The sequence below is a fragment of the Gracilinanus agilis genome, chromosome 1 (genome assembly GCF_016433145.1).
Source record: "Gracilinanus agilis isolate LMUSP501 chromosome 1, AgileGrace, whole genome shotgun sequence".
Taxonomy (NCBI): domain Eukaryota; kingdom Metazoa; phylum Chordata; class Mammalia; order Didelphimorphia; family Didelphidae; genus Gracilinanus; species Gracilinanus agilis.
In genome coordinates, this window is record NC_058130.1 from 282,165,110 (window position 1) to 282,171,755 (window position 6,646).

Below are 6,646 nucleotides of genomic sequence, written 5' to 3' on the forward strand. Positions count from 1 at the left end.
TGGCTAACTTTATTGGGAAGCATACCAGTGTAATTATAATAGTGGGGACCCTAGAACTCCAAATTATGGTTATTACCTATTGAGGACCTAAACCACAAAAGTGAGTACAAGTTGGTAGTCAATACACATTGAGGATTTAACTCTCAAGAGTTAATTCAAACTGAAATTACCCCAAGATAGTCAAATACTAATATTAATGATAATGCCTCACAAAACATACATTTCAATCATGTACGATAATATTGAATAATCTGTGGGGAACTAAGCATAGTGGTTAATAATGTTGGCTGATGGCACTATTTAATTTTTATTTTCCCAAGCAATCTGAAACTCAGAAGTTTTTTTAGGCCAAAATATTCCATTACTTCTCCTAACTACCCATAATAGAGATGAAACTCAAATAATGGAATTTTAGACAAATGGAAGGGAGTTGGAGTAGGGGAGGTGAAGAGTAAGACTATTTTAATCTGGTATGTGCCTCCATTTTAGGGGAAAAGTAGGCACAAATTGTGAATGGAATTAGGATGTGAAAGACAAAACATTTGGGCAGTTCTTTCAGAATTTGGAATTCAAGGGCTAACTGTGAAGTAGTATTTGTTTGAAATGTTTTGCTTTTCTAGAATATTACATATTAAAATGTAAGTTAAAAACACATGTGACTGCTTTTGTTCATTGCAATGGATAATCAAAAGTTGATGACAGTTGTTCTGGAGCATTAAAATTTGCAGTTCTATTTCATGATATTAATCAGAGTTGATCAAGTATTAAATCAATTTTGTGATTAAGTCCTTGCTGTTCACTTTGTTAAATCACATTTAGGAACATATTTCAGAAGGTCATTAATAATGATCAATTAATCATCAATAAGAAAATTAAAAGCAAACTAAAATGACTGCAGAGTTTAAATCTAATGAAATTTTAGCAGTCCTGGGGAATAAATCCTGAGTACTAAAATCTTGGCAAAAAGGTCACGCAATTATTTGATAAACTTCATACTCTCATTTCCTGTTATATGTACCCCCAAAAATGCTTTTCATGAACAGTAGTCAAATTATTTACTCTGATTGCTTTTCCATTTAATTTTTAATTTTGGAATATCTGTAGTAGAGAAGCAATGTGGTGGAAATATAGAAAGAAGCAAAAGATCTGGGCTAAAAACCGATTTCTGACATACTAAGAAAGTTACTTAAACTTAGTATTCATGCAACTCATCTCCATTCAAAAACAAAAATAAAAATATAGGAATAAATGTACCTTTCTTTAAAGTGATAATTAGTAACTACCTAAATCAAGAGTTAACATGATATTTAAAGGAGAAGAGCTAGACTCCTTTCCAGTAAAATCAAAGTGAAATAAAGATTGTCAACATTTCTATGTAATATAGTATTAGAAATTTCTATATTTCACCACATTGCTTCTCTACTACAGATATTCCAAAATTAAAAATTAAATGGAAAAGCAATCAGAGTAAATAATTTGACTATAGCAGTCAGATTATATAAAGAAATTGAAGGAATAATATAGATAAGGAAGAAATAAAATTATCACTTTTTAGAGATTATATGATGGTTTACTTTAAAATCTTGAGTCAACTATAAATTTAATTAAAATAATAAAACAGTTCCTCCATATAAAATAAATCTATACAAATCATCAACATTTCTATATAATACAAATAAAATTCAGCAGAAGGTAATAGAATGAGAAATTTCATTTAAAATGACTGAAATATATGAAATATTTGGAATTCTATCTATCAAGACACACATGCATATACACACAACTAAATAAATATAACTACAAAACACAGTAAATGGAAGTTAAGGAAAGATATAGAGAAATGTTTGTTGTTCACAGGTGGATAACAAATGTGAAAATCCTATCTCAATCAATATACTTGTACAATGCCATACCAAGCATATTACCAAGAGATTACTTAATAGAATTGAAAAAAAAATAATAGAATTTATAGGGAGGCAAAAAAGGTCAAGAATCTTAAAAGAAGTATTTGGGGAAATGAGAATTAAAAGAATTCTAGATAACAGATTTCAAACTATATCACAAAGCAGTTAATTCATAGCAATTTTCTAAGATAAGAGAATAACAGATTCACAGAGCACATAAGAAAAAAGATATCTTCAGATACTTTTATATTATTCTATTGGCATTATGTTGGAAAGACTTCAAAACCCTCATGATTCTTATATATTAACAATAATTTCCCAGTCCAGAGTGCCAAAATAAATTATTAGATTAAAAAGATGTAGGGCTAGTAAGAATCCCAGAGGTCACCTCTTCCAGAGAAATAATGGGAATTAGGAATCATAGCACCTTATGCAAATTCATTTGATGTTTTGGTGTGGATTATGGCCTGTCTTCCCGAAGGAGTTGGCAGAAGATAGGTTTCAGCCGAGATATTTGAACTGAAGGTTTAGTCCTGGCAGGAGTATCCATTCCTTTACTTGTATTGAAATATATGGTGTGCAATGTACATCTGAATCTTCTTTTTGATAAAACACTATCAAGTGTCCCCAGTTGTTTTTATTAAATAATTGGTCAAGTCAATTATACTAGTTTTAGAACTGTCCCAGATCTTTTGTACTTAACTTATTCTACCATTAAACTTTTCTGTTTATTAATCAGTACCAGATATTCTTGAGGATAATTGCATTATAGTATAGTGTTAGATTTGGTGATATCAGCCTTCTGCCCCTTCTTTTTTTTTCTTATATTTGAGATCCTTGACCTTTTGCACCTCCAGATTAAATAGTTCTATAAAGTAATCCTTAAACTATTTTATTGGTATGCAATTTCTAGCTTTTTAACATATTTCCTCAATTACATGAAAAAACAATTTAACCTTAGTTTTTAAAAAATTTAAGCAAAATTCTTTCATTCCCTTCCCTATCTCTTTCTCCTTCTCTCCTTCCTCCTTGATACAGCAAGCAATCAGATATAGATTTTACATGTACCTAAAACATTTTCCAATATTAGTTATTTTGTGAAAGAGAACTTGAACAAAAAAAAATGAGAAAATGAAATATAGTATGTTTTGGTCTACATTCAGACTCCATCAATTCTTTCTCTGGAGGTTGTTGTGAGGAAGATTAGATTAGTTATTAAATATTAATAATATTAAATTATATTATATTATAATATATTAATTAAAAATATTAAGTATTAAGGTGTATCTAGCAGGAAGGAGCTGGAGCTGGGAATTCCAAGATGGAATGAAGGAGCAGGAAGAAGTGACTTGGACTCTGAGAGGGACTCCATTAGGGGTTAGCACAAACTGTGGTTAGCCCTGGGAGAACTCAGAATAAAAGGACATCCTGCATCCTGATTTTCCCTTGGATCCTGTGTGGTGGTGGCATCTAGCAAAGAGGTCAAGATCTTCAGTGCTATACCAAGGGAAGAGGAGAAGTTTGAGATCTGGTGGACAGTGTCTCGAGCGCACCTTTCTCTACTTGGTACCTGAGACACCTTGGCTCTTGGCATCCAGAGATCATCAGTGGATTACAGTGAGAACCCCTAAGCCACATCAGCCCTTAGCTGTTCTCAAGCCTGGCAGGACTGGGTCTGAAGTAGTCACTCAGAGACTCCATTGGGCCCTGTCTGTTTAGGTCACTAAGTTAGTGTAGAAATAAGTCCTCCCCTTTCCCTGTGGGTTTTGTCATTAGGTTTTAAGGGTTTAGAGTAGACATCCCTTTCCCACCTTTTAGTTGTTCATAGTTAAAACCAGATAACCTGTTACCTTGCCTGTTGGATTCAAAGCCTCTGGCCCAGGGTGACAGTTGATCAACTGTCCCTTTGTCAGTTAGGAGCAGCTTGACTATTCAGGTCTCCATGTCCAGGTCTAGTCTTTCATAAACCCCAGTGTGTGTACCCACAATCACCTAGTTTTATTATAATATCCCTGGTATCTCCATTACCCTTACTTATCACTCTCTACAAGGTGGATGACATTTATTTTATCATGAGTCCGTGGGAACTGTTATGTTTGGATCACTGTATTGCTAAGATTAGCTAAATTATTCCTAATTTCATCATATAACATTGCTGTTACTGTTTATAATGTTGTGGTTCTACTCACTTTACTCTGCATCAGTTCATGTAGGTCTTTCTGAGTTTTTCTGAAATCATCCTTATTTCTTAGAATAGCATTCTTTTTCAATCATAGACTGATATGGAATTGAATCTGTAAAGCAATTTGGAGCATATTGACTTTTTTATTTTATTGACAATATACAACCTTCAGTAATTGATATCTTTAGAAGTACTTTGGATATTATTGTTGCAAGGATTGTTTTGTGGTTCAGTTCACAGGTATTTCCTACATTCTCTACAAAATAAAATTCATCTCCTCTGCAATTTCTCTCTTTAACAAAGAGGTTCTTTTGAAGGAAATGGGAAAGCGGTTATTCATACTCTGCAAAAGAATAAGTCCTAGTGAAATAATTTCTAATAAATTGATAAAAAACATGTGAAATAATCTCTCCTCTTCACATTATTACTTTAAAAATGAATTATGCTTTGTTGAGAGGGCAGAGGAAAGAATATAGCCAATGGAAAATCCATATGTGCTTCCTTCTTCAAGAAACATATATAATTAAGATAAGACACTATCTATTTCAATTTTTAAGGCTATTTTCCTCATCAGCAGAAATTACTGGAAGCAGTATTTGGAACTATGACTATCATGAAAAACATTTGTAAGTTTATAACATTTGACAAGGTACAAAAGAATCCTTAACCTGCATTCTTCGTCCTTGCTGTTCCCTTTTCCAACAATCAAATAAACCTATGCACACTTTTTTTTCTCTCCCTACCTTAGTAAAAACTCTTAGCAAAAACATTCCATCCTCTAATTCACATCTGTTAGATATAAGAAACTTATAAAATGCAGATGTTGGCCTTCAAAATTTTCAACCCAGATACAGGCAATACCTAACTCAGAGTACATGCCTATCAGTAAATGTATGATTTTAAGAGAATTTGTAAAGACAGTACCCTGGATTTAATTCAGTACCTGACCATTTCTTTTCTCGTTACATGATGAAGTGTGAAGCTCATAACATCTACTTCATATGAGAATTACAATGTCCTTCTGTACTGGTTTAAAATCTGATGAAGGAAATGGGTCAATGCTCTGTTGTCTTTTAGCATGTGCATTTTCAACATCTTTAAATGAAAATCATTATTATTTTATAATATGACATGTATGTAGTCTCAGTTACATTCCAAAATGTATATTTCCACTTTTTGGCATAATTATGTCATAAGTGAAATAGCATGTATTGCAGATGAATTGATGTAACTAGCTAAAAACATTTACCAAATGACTGTTCCACTTCAATTCAATAAACATTTATTAATTGGGGATTCAAATAGGAAAAAAGAAAGGCAGCCCTACCCTCAAGGAGCTTACCTTCTAATGAGGAAAGACAATATGTTTCTATGACCCTCCATAATTTATCTGCAAGTACTTCCTTGATTCTCTTTGGATTACATTCCTTGGAAAACGATATAACACTTGAGCCATCTAGCTGTTATCACTGCCATCTATTTTTTCCTATACTAACATATCTTTATGTTTATGCCATTCCTTACATGAAAATTATCATTGATATAACACCACCATCCAAACTCAACTTGTATCTTTTTTTTTATACCACACTTTGCTTATATCATCCCCTTAATCTACCATGTTCTCCTCCATCTTCTCCATTTATCTAAATATTACTTTTTTCTTTAAGGTGTTTAAGGTCTCAAGCCCCACCTCTTCCATGAAGCCTTTCCCTACTAGCCCATTTCTTAGTGAACTTTTGACATTTGAACTCATAACACTTACTGAAATTTAACTGGCACTTAGCATATACTGTTTTAAATTGTTATTTATCTTTCAATAGATGAATCTTCCCAAAGTTATAATGAATCTGTGGGATCATAGATAGGGACTGTGTCTTTCATCTCATCAAAGCACCAGGGTAGAGGGAAAGAAGATTAGACTCCGAATCAAGAGATCTAAGTTCAAGTCATCTTACATCTCTCTGAGATTTCTTCATTCACAAAAATGTCACTTTCAAGGCCTATCTCACAGGGATTATTATGTGAAAAAGCTTTGTATGTTATTACACAATGCCCTTAAAATCTGCCATACTCAATAAAAGTTTGCAGATCAGAAGAATAGTCATGGCCATTGAGAAGAAAAATAGTTCATCTCATTTCCAAAAGTCATCCTAGTACATAATATAACTTAATTCAAGAAAGTATAAGTCATAACTACAGAGATAACAAGGATTATTTCCCAATACAACCGGTGAGTTTCCCACCCTGGCACTGTCAATTCTTTACAGACAGAAGTAGCAAGGAGAGAAACTTCGCTGGTCATAGTGAAACAAAGAATGACAAATATCTGGGGATCATTTTTCCTTTTCTTAAGCTCAGCAAAGGATGTAATATTTTTTCTTTAAAAAATCTTCGGGGCTTCCGGGTTAAGATGGCGGCAGAGTAAGAAGCAGCTCTTAACCTCTCCTGACCGAAACATACAAAACTCCTCAAGGGGACATAAAAACAAGTCCAGACGAATGGAGGAACCCCACAACAGGGCACAGCGTGGAAGGTACGTGGAATCGAGACATTTCCA